The following is a 20,402-nucleotide window of genomic DNA, read 5'->3' as shown; positions in this document are numbered from 1 at the left end:
GGGCAAACGCTAAAATTGTTGATGATGTTTGACAGCTGCATGACCTTGAAAGAGCCCTGTGAACATGTCTGTACATGCCAAAGCTGGCACAATCAATGTTTTTATTCTGTAGTTGTTATTTTTTTCTTCTGTGCCTGGCTGTTTGTTACACTGTTTAAGAGAGAGGGTTTCATTCCAAGTCGCAGGACCTTCCCACGAACTGGGATTGCCAACAGTGCCAGGAACAACCTCAATCTCCAGAATAGCCGTCAATCGAGCAGAAGGGCGTGAGGCTGATTTTCTTTTCCTTATTTTTTCATTCTTTTTATTTACTTAGTAAATGTCTCTTTCTTTTCTTGTTTTCTATTATTACTCCAATAAATTTATGCAAATTACAGCTGATGAGCCTTCTTGTAACCACATCCGAAAAAACCCACTTGGATGCATTCTGTGATCCAAGACAAGAGCTTAACTTTACCGGTGCTTCGGTTCCCAGCCTCAACAATCAGACAGCCTCTTCTATGAGACTTCATCTGACTGCACTTGAACTTTCAGAGATAGTAGGAACTAGAGATGCTGGAGAATCCGAGATAAACAGGTGTAGAGCTGGATGAACACGGTAGGCCAAGCAGCATTATAGGAGCAGGGAAGCTGATGTTTTGGGCCGAGGCCCTTCTTCAGAAAAAATCTGAAGATTTCTGAAGGAGGGCCTAGGCCCGAAACGTCAGCTTTCCTGCTCCTCTGATGCTGCTTGGCCGATTGTGTTCATCCAGCTCTTCACCTTGCACTTAGACTTTCTCAGGTTCAAATAACCACTTCAAATATTTCACCAATTATTTGTGGTCTGAATTTTTCAAACTAAACTCCATACACTGAGGTAAACTACTTATTAAAAGTTTCAAACTATCTGCCTTCTAAAGGGCAACTCTTTTACACATTCAACTTTACCAAAGACCACTGAAGAGCCAAACTGAAAAAAGGATTGCTATGCGATAGGCATTTCCACCAAGCCAAAAAAAACTGGAAAATCTTCTACGTGAAGTTTAACACATAACTATTTACTCTGTTCGCTCATAAAACTATGTAAGTAAAAAAAACTTGATGACCCACTTTCTCCTAAAATGTTTTAAAAGGCATCACTGTGGCGACAGAAATACTTACAAGTTAATCGTTACACGCCAGTGTATACACAGACCAAACCCACGAGCTATCAGTTCAAAATTCAAATGCTATTAAAACATATGTTATATATTATTGGATATTATGTATAAATCACGAACTTAACATCACACCTCCTCCAAAGAAGAATGCAAACTGTATCATTTAGAGATATTCACTACTCATCAAAAATTATCTGAACATTACTTCTCTGTTAGAGATAATGGGAACTGCAGATGCTGGAGATTCCAAGATAATAAAATGTGAGGCTGGATGAACACAGCAGGCCAAGCAGCATCTCAGGAGCACAAAAGCTGACGTTTCGGGCCTAGACCCTTCATCAGACCCTCTGATGAAGGGTCTAGGCCCGAAACGTCAGCTTTTGTGCTCCTGAGATGCTGCTTGGCCTGCTGTGTTCATCCAGCCTCACATTTTATTATCTATTACTTCTCTGTTAGCGAGTTTTGAGAAGATTTGTAGCTCAGGTTGAGGTTCAGGATGTAAGTTTGCTCGCTGAGCTGGAAGGTTCATTTTCAGATGTTTCGTCACCTTTTTTTTATTTGAAAAAATATACTTTATTCATAGAATGCACAAAAAATAAAACATTTATACACCTACCCAGTCATGCAAGACGCTCCGGGTTACCCGGGGGTACGTACACCAACTAAAGGCAAAAACAAAACAAAGAAGAAAAAAGAAACAAAGCAAAGAAAATACGCCGGCAGTCGTCACACCGCACAGTCCTCGTTGGCCCCCTGACCAGTTGGGGAAGGCGCCAGCTGGGCCCAGTTACCAGATAGGGCACTTTTTTCTATTCTGGATGAGCGGTTTCATATGGTGGTCTTTCCCCAACACACCTTGGCGGCGGCTGCCCCAAGCTTTAGCACGTCCCTCAGCACGTAGTCCTGGACCTTGGAGTGCGCCAGTCTGCAACACTCGGTCGGGGTCAGTTCTTTCAGCTGGCAGACCAGCAAGTTGCAGGCAGGCCAAAGAGCATCTTTCACCGCATTGATGGTCCTCCAGATGCAGTTGATGTTGGTCTCAGTGTGCGTCCCGGGAAACAGCCCGTAGAGCATGGAGTCCCGCGTCATGGAGCTGCTCGGGATGAACATCAACAAATACCACTGCATCCTCCTCCAGACCTCCTGTGTATAGGCACACTCCAGAAGGAGGTGATCGACAGTCTTGTCGCCCGACCCCCCGCAGCTGCCTCGAGGGCAGCGTGCGGTGACGCAGAGATTCCGGGCATGCATAAAGGATCTCACTGGCAGATCCCCTTTAACCGCTAGCCAAGCAATGTCCTTGTGCTTGTTTGAAAGTTCTGGCGATGAAGCATTCTGCCAAACGACTTTGGCAGTCTGCGTGGGGAACCACACAACGGGATCCACCCTCTCCTTTTCCCAAAGCGTCTCGAGGATACTACGTGCTGACCACTGCCTGACGGCCTTGTGATCAAAGGTGTTTCTTTTCAAAAATTTCTCCACGAAGGACAGGTGGTACGGAACGGTCCAACTACTCGGAGCGTTCCGCGGCAACGAGGCCAGGCCCATCCTTCGCAACACCGGGGACAGGTAGAACCTCAGTAAGTAGTGACACTTGGTGTTTGCGTACTGAGAATCTACGCACAGCTTGATGCAGCCGCACACAAAGGTAGCCATCAAGGCGAGGGTGGCGTTCGGTACGCCCTTTCCCCCATTTTCCAGGTCTTTGTACATGGTGTCCCTGTGGACTCGGTCCATCCTTGACCCCAAAATAAAGTGGAAGATGGCCCAGGTGACCGCAGCAGCACAGGTCCAGGGAATAGACCAGGCCTGCGCCACATACAACAGTACCGAAAGCCCCACGCACCTGACAACCAGGTTCTTACCCGTGATGGAGAGGTACCGGAGCGTCCACCTGCCCAGCTTCTGCTTCAGTTTGGTGATACGCTCCTCCCAAGTCTTAGTACACGCCCCAGCTCCACCGAACCAAACACCCAGCACCTTCAGGTAGTCTGTCCTGATGGTGAAGGGGATGAAGGAGCGGTCGTCCAGGTTCCCGAAGGACATGACCTTGCTCTTACCCCTATTGACTTTGGCACCCGAGGCCAGTTCAAACAGGCTGCAGATGTCCAACAGCCTACTCACCGACCGACGATCGGTGCAGAAGACGGCGACATCGTCCATGTACAGGGAGGTCTTGACCTGAAGGCCTCCGCTGCCTAGGATACTCACGCCCTTCAGGCTCACGTCCTTCCTGATGGAGGCGGCGAAGGGCTCCACACAGCACACGAACAAGGCAGGAGAGAGCAGGCAGCCCTGCCTGACTCCAGATCTGATGGGAAAACTGTCCGATTCCCACCCGTTGATCGAGACTGCGCTAACTATGTTGGTGTAAAGCAGCCGGATCCAATTGCGAATGCCCTCCATGAATCCCAATTTGGAGAGGACATCCCTCCTGTAAACATGAGAGACCCTGTCGAAGGCCTTCTCCTGGTGCAGGCTGACGAGGCAGGTGTCCACCCGCCTGTCCTGCCCGTAGGCGATCGTATCCCTGATGAGCGCGAGGCTCTCAGCGATCTTTCTGCCCGGCACAGCACAGGTTTGGTCAGAGTGAATCACCGACTCCAGGAGAGACCTGACCCGGTTGGCTATGACCTTGGCCAGGATTTTGTAGTCCACGTTGAATAGTGAAATGGAACGCCAATTCTTAATTTCTTCCCTCTCCCCCTTCCTCTTGTAAATGAGAGTGATGATGCCCTTCCTCATGGACTTGCACATTCCCCTGCCCGAAGCGCACTATCGTACACCTCCAGCAGGTCCTGGCTGACCAGGTCCCACAGAGCGGAATACAGCTCGACCGGTAAGCCGTCGCTCCCGGGAGTCCTATTCCTCTCCAAGGACTTGAGGGCTCTGGTCGGCTCGTCCAGGGATATTGGCCGGTCCAGCCACTCCCTCGTGCCATTGTCTAAGACCTCCGGGATAGACGACAGGAACGACTCGGAGACCGTGCTGTCCATGGGCTTCGCGTCGTACAGTCCGGCATAGAAGGATCTGCTGATCCTCAAAGTGTTGGGCCGAGACAACGGCACCGAGCCGTCGTCCTCCTTCAGCCTGCTAAGGACAGAGCACTCTTTGTGCACCTTCTGAGAGAAGAAACGCGAGCACGTCTCGTCCTGCTCCCCGGAACAGACCCTGGACTGGAAGATTATCCTGGAGGCCTCTGCGGTGAAGAGTGAGGCTTGCTGGCCTCTCACCTCGCGGAGGTCCTCCGTGACATCGACTCCCATCAACTGCAGAAGGAGCAGGTTCTGCACCCTTTTCTGGAGTCGCGACAGATTTCCCCGCCTCTCTCTCGCCTTTCGAACACCCTTGAGGACAAAGAACCTCCTGATGTTCTCCTTCACCGTCTCCCACCAGTCGCCCGGAGATTCAAAGAGGGGTTTCACGGTTCTCCAACCAGCGTACTCCCTCTTAAGCTCCTCAACATTCTCTGGGGTCAACAGAGTCGTGTTGAGCTTCCACATCCCCTTGCCGGCCGGCTGGTCATTCTGTAAGTGACAGTTGGCCAGCAGGAGGCTGTGGTCAGAGAGGAACACTGGCTCGACATTGGTGGACCTGACCGAGAATGCCCGTGACACAAACAGGAAGTCTATCCTTGAGCGAATAGACCCGTCTGGCCGCAACCAGGTGTATCTCCACTGCGCTCAGTCTGCAGGGGTGCTGAAGACGTCAAGCAGCTAGGCGTCCTTCACCATGCCCATCAGGAATCTGCACGTGACATCCAGTTGACTCCCCCCACCACTGTCCTAACGCCGGACCTCCCATCTGCATCGATGATGCAGTTGAAGTCTCCATCTAGGATGACCGGCCTGTACGTAGCCAGCAGGGATGGAAGCCGCTGCAGGACGGCCAACTGCTCACTCCGTACCACTGGGGCGTACACATTGATCAGCCTCAGGGGAGCGTTCCCGTAGGTGACATCAGCCACTAGGAGGCACCCCTCCCCAACTACCTCCTGAACTTAGGATGTGGTGAAGTTGCACCTCCACAGCAGAATAACCAGGCCCGAGGAGCGACAGTCGTTACCCCCCGACCAGATCGAAGGCCCACAGGTCCAGGCACCCACCCATTTCCAGTACCTGCTGAGGTGCGGTATCCCGCACTCCTGCAGAAACAGGAGGTCTGCCTTGACGGTGGTCAGGTCGGCCAACGTGGACACACATCATGCGGTGGACTTGATGCTGTGCACATTAATGCTCGCAACACGTACCCCCATTGTGGGCAGTGACTGCAGTACCCTCCCCGAGTCCAAGGTGTAGCCCCTCCTTCTGTCCCTTCATGCCCATTGCCCAGGTGAACTGCTGGACGCTCTCCGGGCTCAGGAAACCGTCTGTGCTGCCTTCTGGGTGGCATTCTCCCTTCGGGGGTACGGAGGCAGGAGAGTCCGGCTCTGGGTATGGCTGGGGACACACTGTTTCCTCTTTCCCACCTGAAAGTTCCGGGGGGCCCTCCAGGGCTCCAGTGGCGCATGGCTGGGTGTCGGAGGGAGCCTCAGGACACCTCCCGTCACCTGGAAGCCGGGTGCTGCTTTCCTTCTCCCTTGAGATCTTTAGCTTCTGCTTTGGGCGGGCCTTCTCCGAATCTCCCTCGTCAGAGGAGCTCTTATAGCCCCCCTGTAGCTGCCTCTTCCCGCCTGATGGTTGCGGTACCTGGGCCCACCGGCGCGTCTTCCTCCTCGCTTTCCAGACCGTCGTCCACTCCCCTGGGTCACCTGTCGCTGCCTCCATCGACTCCGGGTTGTCAGTGGGGAGCGGAGCCTGCAGGGGCGCTTTGCTGGCCTCAGGTCCATCCTGTGGGGTTGGGCCCTCCTGCATGACCTGGCCCTCCTGCACATTAGGGGGGTCCTTGCAGGGCCCTGGTGCCTTCCTCTCCTCCAGAGGGGCTTGACCCGCATTGCCCCTGCCAGCGACCTCAGCGCAGGTGGTTCCCCACTGCGGGCATGCCCTATAGAGGTGGCCCGCTTCCCCGCAAAGGTTGCAGCTTTTCTCTCGTGGGCAATCCTTTGCAAGGTATCCCTCCTCCCTGCAGTTCCTGCAGATGGTGGCTTTGCAGTCGGCCGCCACGTGACCTGACCTACCACAGGCATGGCAGTCTTTAGGTTGCCCTGCGTAGGTCAGGTAGCCCTTGCTCCCGCCGATCGCGAAACTGGACGGTGGGTGTATGACATTCCCGTCCGCGCCCATCCTCAGCGTCACCTTGACCTGCCTCTTACTGGTCCAGATGCCAAAGGGGTCCATGATGTTGGTTAGGTCCCCTTCCACCTTCACGTACCTTCCAGGGAAGGTCAGGACATCAACTGCTGGCACATGTGGGTTGTACATGCGTACATTCACCATACGGCTCCTCTGCGCTGGCATCACGAACAGCGGGACAGCGGTCAATACAGAGAGGGGGCCCTCACCTCCTTCCTCCTTGAAAACCTCCAGGAAGCGCTCGCAAAGCTTGGCACTCCTGAAGGTTACATCGTAAAAACCTCCTCTGGGGAAATCCTGCAGGCAGTAAATGTTCGCAGCAGCAAACCCACAACAGTCCAACAGGACCCTCTTCACAAAGAAGATGCGGTCCACAGTTGCACCTTCATCCACCTTCTTCACGGAAATGCGAATGGTGTTCCGGACCCCCTGACCTGGGGCACGAGCACTTGCCGCAGCCATTGTTGCAGGTTGGCTGCTCCCCTGAGCCAGTGTTAGGCCGAAGCCAGCATTAAGATCCACCGGTTACATGGGTGCACAGCCAACCCGACGTCCTCCTTCCATCTCCATCACAGCCGCGCTCTCCACTTCTCGGTCCACAAAAGAGTGGGTCTTTGTTTTGTTCTGGATGTGAGCTGGTTCACTGAGCTGGAAGGTTTGTTCCCAGACAATCCGTCACCATTCTAGGTAACAGCATCAATGAGACTCCGGTGAAGCGCTGGTGTTATGTCCCGCTTTCTATTTATCTGTTTAGGGTTCCTTGGGTTGGTGATGTCATTTCCTGCATTGGTGATGTCATTTCCTGTTCTTTTTCTCAGAGCGTGGTAGATGGGCTCCAAATCAATGTGTTTGTTGATGGAGTTCCGTTTGGAATGCCATGCTTCTAGGAATTCTCGTGTGTGTCTCTGTTTGGCTTGTCCTAGGATGGATGTGTTGTCCCAATCAAAGTGGTGTCCTTCCTCATCTGTATGTAAGGATACGAGTGATAGTGGGTCATGTTGTTTTGTGGCTGGTTGATGTTCATGTATCCTGGTGGCTAGCTTTCTGCCTGTTTGTCCAAGGTAGTGTTTGTCACAGTTCTTGCAAGATATTTTGTAAATGACGTTCGTTAACAAGCAAAACAAACGTCATTTACAAAATACCTTGCAAGAACTGCAACAAACACTACATTGGACAAACTGGCAGAAAGCTAGCCACCAGGATACATGAACATCAACTAGCAACAAAACAACATGACCCACTATCACTAGTATCATTACATACAGATGAGGAAGGACACCACTTTGATTGGGACAACACATCCATCCTAGGACAAGCTAAACAGAGACACGCACGAGGATCCTAGAAGCATGGCATTCCAACCGGAACTCCATCAACAAACACATTGATTTGGAGCCCATCTACCACGCTCTGAGAAAAAGAACAGGAAATGACATCACCAATGCTGGAAATGACATCACCAACCCAAGGAAATCTAAACAGATAAATAGAAAGCGGGGCATAACACCAGCGCTTCACCGGAGCCTCACTGCTAATGTTACCTAGAATGGTGATGAAACGTCTGAAAACGAACCTTCCAGCTCAGCGAGCAAACTTACATCCACTACTTCTCTGTCGCATAAACTGTTGGAACATATTGGTGTAAAATAAACAATGAATTGCACAGCAGCCATATCTAATGAGCCCACACACTTTATATCACTTGGTGTTTTTCACATGTGTGCTCAAAGTGTCTGTCATAACATTTTCTTTCCCAGGTGCATGAATGATTTACAAATTGTGCAGATAGTGAATTAAACTCCACAAAAATTATTGCAAGTTTTTATCCTGAATATTTTCAGCAAAATTGTGGTAATTATAAATAACAGTTCCTTCCAAATGTTGATGCAAACCTGAAAATGATGAAGTAAAAAACAGAAGGTTCAATGTCTCTTTCGCCACTGTAGAATATTTTTGCTGACATGTTGTTAGTTTCTTTGCAAAATAAGTGACAAGCCATTTGATCTCCCTCTCATCATCTTGCAGTATAAGCGGCTTCTACACTGATGTTGGCATCAATAGCCAGCTTGAATAATTCCTCATGATTAGGAATAGCTAATACCAATGTGCTTGTCAACACAGCTTTCAAGTTTTTAAAGGTGCTTTGGCACTTTTGCATCATTCAATTTTTTTTCTTTCCCTCAACAAATTTATTAAGGTGAAATGACAGTGCTGAAGCTCAGAACAAACTTGCATAAAACTCAGTCAGCCCAATATACAGTTTTACATTTTATCCTACATATGTGGAAATTGAGATAGCCTGTACTCTGACTTCTCAAAATAATGTTTGGTCTAGTACCACAAGGTGGCTGAAATAAGTAGCCTTTTTAAAGTATTGGCAAAGATCTGTAGCTTGAGTTGTGGGTATGGTTAGTGATTTGCTCGCCCAGCTGGTTTGTTTTTGTTCAGGTATTTTGTCACCATGCTAGGTGACATCATCAGTGGATGAAGCAATGTTATTCTACTCCGCTTAGAATTTATTCGTTCCAATTCATCCAACGAATATTCACAAGAATTAAAGGCCCCATTCCCACATGATGCAGAACCAATGTGGTTTACAAAATACCTTGCAACAACTGCCACAAACATTACATCAGACAGACAGAAGGGAAGCTAGCCATCAGAATACATGAACATCAGCTAGCACCAAAACAACACCACAAACTCACCCTAATATCTGTTCACTCAGGAAGGGAAGGCCATTAGTTTAACTGGAACAAAGTAGTCACAATAACCCAAGCCAAACATAGACGTGCAAGGAAATTCCTAGAGGCAGGGCTCCCCACCATACTTCAATCAACAAACATATGGAATTGGACCCCATGTACAAACCCTTACAGATCAAAACCAAAAATGACAGTACTTACCACAATGGGCCGGACAGTATAAATTCCAAGTGAAATAGAATAACATCGCTTCATCAGAGGCTCCATTGATGATGTCACCTAACATGGTGATGAAACATCTGAACAAAAACAAGCCAGCTCGGCAAACAAGCCAACAACCTCAAGTAATCTTTATTTTGTTAATTCCCTCTTAGCCATGACCATATTGGCTTTCTGTAACTGATCAACTAGTTCAGTAAAATTGCAAAAATTGTTCTTCTCAGGTTTGGTGAAAAACAATTATAAACACAGTTAAATCATCCTTCAATTACGTTATTGGTTAATCATTGGAATATTGCTGGTGCATTTTTATTGCAAAGGAACGACTTTTCAATGGTCACGCAAACTGATACTTCTTTGGTTCCATCAGTTAACAAAACTTGCCCTATCCTTTTAGCAAGTAGATTTTTATCATAAATCATAAGCATCTAATTTGTTTAATGCAGTCCTCCAATCTTAGAATGAGAATTGTTTTTGTTATCATAGTGACTTCACAAATAGACAACACAGAATTTTTGTGACATATTCGGTTTCATCATTATCGTGATAGGTTTGCTCCAGTTATAAGTCAAGTTCCATTACGTCACAGCCAGCATGAAATTAATATCTTCGCTCATTTGACAAAATCTCTCTGGATTAAGTCTGTAAGGTTATTGTTTCACATGCAACACATTTCCCCACATTAACATTGTCAACAGCCAAAAACTATTCTTCCTGGACCATTTCCACAAAATGATTTGTAATTCTGTAATAGACTCCATAAGGCAAATTGATAATTTTCTGGAAGATAAAACATGATACTATCTGACCTTTTAAGTACCTCTGTGCTTTCCAATCTAATTTCTGGAAGATGAACATTTGCATTTTCCATTCCTGATTCATTCTCCAATTGTTCTGAATTTTTCACTCCCTACTTCTTTCAATATTATTAAGTACATATGAATGGTCAAATAGTCATTCAGGAAACCTTACACAAATGGAACTGAGGACATGTAGAAGTCACTTCTTCAGGACAGATGAGTATTAGAGAATATGGCACCTTGAAAGAAACAATGTGAAAGTCGTTGATAATGGTGCAGTGATAATGGGAACTGCAGATACTGGAGAATCCAAGATAACAAAATGTGAAGCTGGATGAACACAGCAGGCCAAGCAGCATCTCAGGACCACAATGGTGCATATGATTTTACTCCATTTTATGTAGGTATGATAAATTTGGTATTGTTTTTAAAGATTAAACACTTCTTTTTGCCTTCTGTTGACCTCTTGCCATGATGCCAGTTAGGCATTGGCACTGTTTCTGCTAGGTCACTTGCAGCCCTCTACTGAAGACACTAATGGACAATGAAGGTGCCAAGAAAAAGGGAAAACAAACAGAGAATTCACTTCTACATCTCTCTCCACACCAACCACCCCAACCCTGACTCTATCTCTATCGGTTACAACAGTTTCCAAACAGACAGAGTTGATTAAACCTGCAATACTGGGGCTGGAAAAGTGAACGAACAATGCTGGGTGCAAAGTGGGGAACAGAAAAAGCTTTGCTGAGAGTGTGGGCTGAGGCTGTGAGCTTGAGGCAGGACTCATTGTAGGTGTCAAGTTACGCTGTGGAGCTTTTACAATCTGACCTAATGGTGGTTGGCTTCCTGCCACAACAGTATATTGAGTCAGAAAGCTTGCTCAGTGGAGCCTGAGGTTCCCTAATGTACAATAGGGGAAAGTTGAATCATGTTGACCTTTTTTCAGTTTCACCTTTTCTCCCACAATGACAGGAGACTCAACTCGAGATTGTAGTCCTGTAACCTCATGCCTCCGTTAACTGTAATCTAAGTAACTAATGATTTTCTCAAGAGTGTAGTTCAAATCAATGAATATCTAACCCAACTTAATGTACTGACAGCAGAATACCTCTTCATGAAGGGCATAATAAATGATTAGTTCTGTCCCTCTCACAAAGCACGTCTACGGAAGCATTCCAACAGGAATCATTGCATATGACACTGACAGCAGTAGCAAAGGTAGACCAATAGGCCCTGGAGACGGTTCACCATTCTGCAAGATATTGGCTGATCTGTTTGTGTTTCAAATTCCACATCCCCATCTACTCCAACAACTTCTGATTCCCTTGCCTTACAGGAATCTCTCTCTGCCTTCAAAATATTCAATCAACTCCTAATGCCTTCTGAGGCAGAGTGTTCCAAAGTTGCACAAACATTTCAGAGAAAACAAAATTCTTCACATCTCCCTCCTGGAGGACTGACTCCAAATTCTAAAACAGTTTGGACTGTCCACAAGAAGAGATATATTTTTCATTCAGACCAAGTGAGAACCTTTCAGGATTTGATATAATTTCAATCAAGTCACTCTCATTCATCTACAACTCCAAGAGAGACAAGCCTAGCCTGTTCAAGATCTCTTCATAAGACAACCTGCTCATTCCAGCCATTAATCTGTTGATTGACTTGTTGTCATTAAATCAAGGAATGTGGGCATTATCAGCTGGGTAGGGATTCATTGCCTTTCCCCATCTGTCCTTGACTAGGTGGTGGTGAGCTTTCTTCATGAACCACTGCAATCCATATGCTGTAGATACAATTACAATGCTTTGCAGGGAGGAGTTTGAGGACCTTGATTGAGCAACGCTGAAAAGTAGCAAAATTTTTACGAGTTGAGATGGTGAATAACTTGGAGGCGAACTAGCAGATGGTGTTGTTCCCATACTTCTACAGCCTTTGTCATTCCCGATGATAGTACTTGTAGGTTTGGAATGTGCCATCCAAGGTGAATTTCTGCAGCACATCTTATAGATGCTGTTATTGAGGGTCAGTGATGGGAAGAGGGAATGTTTGTGGATGTGGTGCCAATCAAGCAAGTTGCTTTGGCCTGGATAGCGTAAAGCTTCTTGAGTATTGTTAGCTGCATTCAATCAGGCAATTGAATATTCCATCACACTCCTGATTTGTGTCTTGTAGACTGTGGACAGGCTTTGGAAGATGACAAAATGTAGAGCTGGATGAACACAGCAGGCTAAGCAGCATCAGAGGAGCAGGAAGGCTGACATTTCGGGCCTAGACCCTTCTTCAGAAATGGGGGAAGGGAAGGGGGATCTAAAATAAATAGGGAGAGATGGGGAGGCAGAGAGAAGATGGACAGAGGAGAAGATAGGTGGAGAGGAGACGGACCAGTCGAAGAGACGGGGATGGAGCCAATCTTCAATGCCTTACACTTCAAGACCCCAAAAGGCCTCAAATTACTCTATATTCATAATTCTTTTCTATGTTTACCTTTGTACATTTATCTGTGCCTGTGCCTATGTGTGAGACAGAGAGAGAGTAAATGTGCATGTGCACCAACAAGAGAGAATGAGCATGTGTGAGAATGAGAGAGACAAAGAGAGAGTGTGCGCAAATTTGTGAGTGTGCACGTGAGAGAGAAAGAAAGAGACACACTCCCTTACACACTTTCTATGTGAGTTTTTCTTTTATATTCATTCACAGGATGAGGGCATCACTGACTAGGCCAGCATTTACTGCCCATCCAGTTGTCATAGTCCAGTAGTTGCATGAAATCCAGATGGCAATTTCCTTCCCTAAAGGATATTAGTGAACCAATTGGGTTTTTCCCAACAATTCATGGTCATCATTAATAAAACATTTAATTGCGGATCTTTACTGAATTCAAATTCCACATCTGCTATGGTAGGATTTGAACTTGAGTCCCAGAACGCTATCTCAGTTTTTGGATTACAGTCCAGCAATAATATCATTAGGCCAACATCTCAGCTCAGTGTACCTGTGTCTCTGAATGTAGGCCCTCATAATTTCGTAGAGGCTGTACGCTTGATGTCAAGAGATAGTAGGAACCACAGATGCTGGGGAATCTGAAATAACAAGGTGTAGAGCTGGATGAACACAGCAGGCCAAGAAGCATCAGAGGAGGAGGAAAGCTGATGTTTCAGGCCTAGACCCTTCTAAAGAGTGTCTAGGCCTGAAACGCCAGGCGTCCTGCTCCTCTGATGCTGCTTGGCCAGCTGTGTTCATCCAGCTCTACACCTTGTTATTACACTTGATGTCAATTTTTTTTTAATTTTTCTCACAGTCAGTTGGTAATACATTTGGTCTTTCCACAACAATCAACTTACTGCAAGGTGTGAAAGATCAACAGATACTTAATTAGAGAGAGAGAGTTCATAGAGTTGAGTTTTTTAAACAGCATGGAAAGAAACCCTTCAGCCCATTGTGTCTGCACTCGTTGTAAAACATCTATATATTCTAGTCTCATTGTCCAGCCTTTGGCGGTGGTGTTTCAAGTGTTCATCTAAATATTCCTCAAACATCTACCACCCCATCAGACACTGAGTTTTAAATACCCATAACATTCTGGGTTAATTAAAAAAATCCTTAAATTCCCTCTAAACCTCCTGCTCATAACCTTAAAGCAGTGGCCTCTGGTTATTGACCCCTCAATAAAGGGGAAAGCTTTCTCTTAGATATCCTCGCTATCTAAGCACTTCATAATTGTGTACCCCTCAGTTAGTTCCCCCTTAGCCTTCTCTGCTCTAAAGAAAAAAATATCCAGCCTATACAATCTATCTTCATAGCTTCATACCGGGATGGGCCTGGGTGGGATACTCTTAGGGTCGGTGTGACTTGTTGGGCCAAAGGGCTTGTTTCCAAACTGTAGGGATTCTATGATTCTATGGAGCTAAATCGTTCCATCCCAGACAACATCCTGATAAATCTTTTCTGCATCCTCTCCAGTACAATCACATCCTTCCTGCAGTATGCTATGGAGAATAATAAACAATGATTCACCTCTGGCCGAACTAAAATTACATGCAGCTCCATCATAACCTCCCAGGTTTTACATTCAATGTAGTGACTTATAAAGGCAAGTGCCTCACATGCCTTCTTACTCACTTTAATTCAAATTTATTGCGCGTATTCACGAAAAGGTAACCCACACAGATAAATGAAAAGCAAGTCAAATCCAAGGAAGGAGTGTCAGAATAAACAACATTAAATGGATTGATCTATTGACTTTTGAAAGTGTTGCAATAAGGACAACAGAAGATCATAAGATTTCAAGAAGTAGGAGTAGAAGTAGGCTAGAGACACACACAGGCCTGTACCGTTATTCAGTAAGAAAATAAACACTCATCAGCCACGCCACTTTACTGGCCAATTCCCATATTTCTGGCTTCCCTTACATTCTAGGCAGTATTCTGGCTGATTTGGACCAGAACAGAAGCAGGAGGCCAAATCAATAACATCAAGGAGTGCAAATTACCATCTCACCTCCAATTCCTGTGTCTCCAATTCTCACATGTGCAAATTAAATGTAGTTAAGTACTTGTTATAAGATTAACTCTGCAATATTATCCCTTTTGTTTTGGGCGGACAATGTCGACAGCATTTTTTTGTAATTGCCCGTCCCTAATTACCCTGGAGAGGGTGATGATGAGCTGACTTTTGGAACACCCAGTGGTTTCAATGCCCCAAGATCTGTATTGCACCATTAGGAACAAAGTTCCATGATTTTGACCAGACAAAATGATGTACTTTAAATTCAGGGTAGTGGGGTAGCTTGAGGGCAATCACAGGGGTTGGTATACCCGTGCATTAGCTACCCTTATTCTTGTCCTTCAGGGAATCAGAATGTCGACAGTGTGGAAGCAGGCCATTTGGCCCATTGAGCCCATATTAACCCTCGAAAGAACAGCCCACTCAGACCCAAATCCCTACCCTATCCCTGTAACCCTGCATTTCCCATAGCCAATCCACCTAGCCTGTACATCATTGGACTATGGGAGGAAACTGGAATATCCAGAGGAAACCCATGCAGACATGGAGAGAACTTCACACAGACATTTGCCTCAGGGTGGAATTGGGCACGGATACCTGGTGCAGTGAGGCAGCAGTGTTAACCACTGAGTCAGCATGCTGCCCTTAGTTTTGGACATTTTTCTCCTTTATTCATTCACAGGATGAGGGTGTTGTTGGCTAGGTCAGCATTTATTGCCCATCCCTAATTACCCAGAGGGCAGTTATGAGTCAACTACATTGCTGTGGGTCTGGAGGCCAGACCAGGTGAAGATGGCAGTTTCCTTCCCTAAAGGACATTTGTGAACCAGATAGTTTCTCCAACAATCAGCAATGGATTCATACTTTGGTAGAAGCTGTCAAAGGAGCTGTTTTGAGTTACTGAATTGCCTCTTGCAGATGGTACACACCATTGCCATTGTATGTTAATACTGAAGATAGTTTTTTTAAAAAATTGCTACATGGGATGTGGTAATCAGTGGCCAGGTCAACATTTAATACCTATCCCTAGTTTCCCTTTAGGCAGCTAAATATAAGCCACATTACTGTGGAGCTGGAGTCACATGTAGGCCAGACCAGCAGTTTCCTTCCCTAAAGCACAATGGTTTTATAGTCATCATGAGACTTATAGTACCAAATATTTAGTAATTTCAAATTCTACCATTTGCTTAAGCCGGATTCTAACCTGGCCCCTAGAACATTACCTGACTCTCTGGATTAATAATCCAGAGATAATCCCACCAGATCATCACTCCCCCGAATGTTAAAGGTGGTGGCTTAATTATCAGTCAAGTAGACTACTTTATCCTGGTCTTCAGCTGGTCCAAAGCAGACAAGTGATGATCATGTAAGGGGAAGAAAAGTTTAAAACAGCCAGAGTTCATTTTTATCATGGATGTAAGGCTTTGAAGTTTGATTTAAAACAGTCTGTTAGAAGTCAGTTGAGGACTTACCCTTAGGAGGATCAGCGTATTTAACACCCTCTTAACATGGCACTGGCATCTGACCGAAATTGCTTGGACTCCAGCCGAGTAGAGAGATTGGAGCTGGAGTCTTTCCTATTTTTCTCCATTTTGACCACCCAGACCTCTGGTTTCCTTCTGACATCTCAGGTTGAATGGTAAAAGTGGCAAATGGTGCAAATTCTTTGCCTGAGGATAAATAGCATTCTCTGTAATGTTTGCCTTGACTGCTTGAATTCTACTTTCAATTCCTGCCCTCTATCAATTTTAATTAGCTAGCTTCTGTATCAATAGGGAAAGTCACTCCCAGGAAAATCTCAACTGCTCTCAATTTTCCAGTGGAGGTCAGTTTCTGACACTGAAACAATCTTGGTTCCCAATTCACATCTCTATGATAATAATGCAGTCCTGATATCCATCAGCATGAACACTGAACAGACTCGACCACAAGGAATATGCATCTTCTGGACTACAGAATTCCAGGGGTCTAACAATGTGTAGAGTGAAAAATTGTCTCATCATTTTCAACCAAATTGGCTGACCCTTACCTTGAGGCCACGACCCCCAAATTCCTCAGTCCCCAGTTAGGGGAAACAGAATCTCAAACAATCGCAACAAGCCCTCACAATATCTTAGAAAATTGCCTTGTAAATGAAAGGAAAAGTGTATTTTATGAAAGAAATTGTGGGAGCACTGCATGTAGGTTGATGTTAAAAAGATGAAAACAACAGTGATCAATGAATGTGCCCTGAAGGGATGCAAATAATGCTCCCCCAGGGATCATTGCTCTTCTTACTACGTATAAAATTAGTGCAGACTTCAACAACAAAGATATAAAGCTATGAAAATGTGAAAATTATTTTCAAAGACGGTGGGTGGTTAACATTGAACAAATTAAGAAGGATGTAGAGAGACTGAGCAGCTAATTACACTTGCTGGATTCTCTGATCAACATGTGGCAAGCACTTTCACCACAATCAAAGGAACATGTCCTCCTCCCTTCCCCCTCAGTCATAGCACTGGTGCAAAGTTTCCATTTCCTATCGGTTAAATATTGGATGCAGTCCAACGTGGGTCTCCACAAGGGCCGAATGTCACAGTGCCCAAAAGTCTTTCCACTTTCATTGCTCATCCTCACCTTATCACCCACTGGAAATGCTCAGTGCTTATAGCCAGCCTCTTTGTGAGAATCATATTAGCACCTTACTTGCCACAGTGAATGTAAAATGGTTCTACTCCCCTCTAATTAATGGACTAATGTATCACTTGCCCTGCTACAAAACCAAAAGCTCAGTTCAAGTTCCAATTTGCAGTACGGTTATTTAGGGGATGATACATTTTCCTTATCTGCTCAATGGGTGTCATGTAATGTAAATTCCTACTTTGTAAACATAACACCTCTCGTAGATCAAAGAATTTTACAAATTGTTCCGGAGTGTTATCTAATGGCTACCACTAGACACTAAAATTAAGAAAATAATGTCACTTAAGAGCATTTTCAGAGCTGGATGATTTCCATTTGGCGGGTTTAAATGAAGTAGGTAAGATTATTACAAGTGCTTTAACTTCAACCTTCAAAATCTACTGGAAGTTCGGGAATTGCTCCTTTAGAATCTCGATGTGCATCACTGTTTCAGAAAAGGCAGAAGAAGAAATGAGAAAACTACAGACTAGCATCCTCTACTGAAAACATACAGAAGTCCGTATTAAAGGCTGCCTGAGCATCTTGAACATGTTCAGCTGATGTGAGAGAATAAGCACAGACTTGTAACGGAGTAGGTCATGCCTGGTCTATCTCATTGGATTGATTTTTTGAAGAGTTGAGGTGCTTGACAGGGAAATATCTATAAATGTCTTTCACGTGGTTTGCCAGATAGCATTTGATAAAGTCAGTCATAAGAAATTATTAGCCAAGGTTGAAACTCATGGGATAGAAGGAAATTGGCTGAAAGGCAGGTAAGAGATGGCCGAGATAATAGATAAATTCTGTAGTAGGTTGAAACTGCTAAGATATCCACCAAGAACTTATTAGGGTATCAGTAGAAAGATTATATGAAAGTAGGAGCAGAACAGATGTCGTTGAGGTGTCATGAGGTGATACAGAAAATGCTTAAAATGTTGTGCTCTGCTGTATTCCTTATCTAAAAGATTAGAAAACAAAGATTTAGAAGCCTTACTTCAGCTATACAAATTCCTTTTTAAATCATATCTCAAGTATCGTGAATAATTCAGCCAATCCAGCTGAGGAGAAACACAATGGCCTTGCAGCCAGCACAGCATAGGTTTACCAAGATAATGCACAGATTCCAATAATGTGAGGGGATGATCATGAATTTGGGTTGCATTCTCTGGAATATGGAAGAATAAAAGGCAGTTTGATTGAAATTTTCAAAATATTAAATTGGGAATATTAAGGCAGACAGAGAGAAATCATTTCTGCTAATTCACAAATCTAAGATTAAGTGTCAGACCCTAAAAGTTAAACCCAGACTATCAAGGCAGAAGGTAGCAACTGTTTCAATACTCAAAGGGCTGGAAGGAATTTGGAACCATCTTCCATCAATGCCAATTGATTCCAGATCAATTGTTAATTTTTGACCCAATTTTGGTAGATTTTTGTTAACCTCAAGAATTAACAACGTTTAGATTTTCTCAGCCTCAAATAATCCCTTCAGGTTATTGAACAAACACTTTTATTTAGTCACTTAAAGAAAACTCCATACAATGAGGCAATCTGTTTATTAACAGTTTTAAACCATCTTCCTTCTTCAAGAACAATTGTATTATACATACAACTGGTCCCAAAACTTCAGAAATACCTTCAAAACAAAAAGGCTTTCTTCAAGCAATGGGTGTTTCCTATAGACTAAAAAAAAGATTTTACCTGAAAGCTAATGCACCACACTGTTTACTCATTCACTCCTAAATCTCACCTAAGGAAAATAAAACCTCTTTCCTGGAAGTTTCTTCCACTTTCCTGTTACATTGTACAAGAAATCACCATGGCTAAAGAAACACTTGCAAGTTAATCTTAAATCCCTTCAGAGACATAGATCAGACCAACATGCTACTACCTCAACTTAAAAACTCTAAAGTATATAAATCCCACGCCTTACATCACAATTGTAGCAAAAGCTGTTAGAGATATAGAGATATTTATTATATTTCCATTCAACTTGGATCCTGAATCCGCTTGTGGCAGGTATTAAGTGAATTGACATGCCATGGTGAAGGATGGTGAATGGAGTTACATGAATTAGCATTGCTGAGTATAAGGAGACATAGGAAGGTAAGGATGCATGGCAGTGCATGGAGAGACATGACTTGGCATAGATGGAACATGGAAAGTGTTTTGATGAGGCTTGAGGAATAGAAATTCTAATATTTAGCAAAACAACAGAGATGAAGCCCCAGAGAACCAAATTGTGCCTTTTTCAATATCTTGCTGTAGCACTCACAGTCTGTGGCCACCCTCAGTCTGCAACGAAGGAGACATGGTGAACTCCAGCTCGCAATAACATCATCTCCCAAAAACTGAAATCGCATCGTTTGGGGCAATATCACCAAAGGTGATGCACCAAGATGGCAAATTTCCTGACTCTGGATTATCACACAAGAATGAAGATCCAGCCTTAAATTATAATGCTGCCATCTTTTTATTCCTCATGATAATTCTTCTATCTCTCTTCAGAAGCTTCATTCACTTTCACTAAATTCTTTTGCTTTACATAGCTATTGAAGCTTTTTACTTTGAAGACTCTTGTGAGTTAACTCAGGAAGCATATTTAAAGAAGGTCCGAAGTCACACAACACCAGGTTACAGTCCAACATGTTTATTTGAAATCACAAGCCTTCTGCACCTTCATCAGATAAAGTGTAGAGAGGCACATAGGCACAGAATTTATAGCAGAGATCGAAAGGTCATACAGGTGGCGTTAGAGAAGTGTCGACAGGATGAATAATAACTCTGCAGGTGATCAAAAGTGTCAACAGCAGAAATAACAAGTGAAAGGATGACCTATAATACAATTAGCTGCAGAAGAATAATTACAAAAAATTAAAAATGATGTGGTGTTGGAGACAAACCAAATGGCTGCAAAAAACATAAGAGGTATTAGAGTCAAACACTGAGGATCGAACCAAAATAACAAGTAGTACAAAACTGTACAAACTAATTAAGGTAGAAAGATCTTAACAAGTTATCAAGGTGATGGTGTCAAAACAGGACAGTAAGGAAGATTGTACAGATACAGATCAGTGTGGGTGGGGTCACATGTAGCGTGACCTGAACCCAAGACCACGGTTGAGGCTGTCTTCATGGGTA

The sequence above is a fragment of the Stegostoma tigrinum genome, chromosome 14, assembly GCF_030684315.1.
Source record: "Stegostoma tigrinum isolate sSteTig4 chromosome 14, sSteTig4.hap1, whole genome shotgun sequence".
Lineage (NCBI taxonomy): Eukaryota > Metazoa > Chordata > Chondrichthyes > Orectolobiformes > Stegostomatidae > Stegostoma > Stegostoma tigrinum.
The sequence above is the reverse complement of the archived record's forward strand: the minus strand, read 5'-3'. Positions refer to the sequence as shown.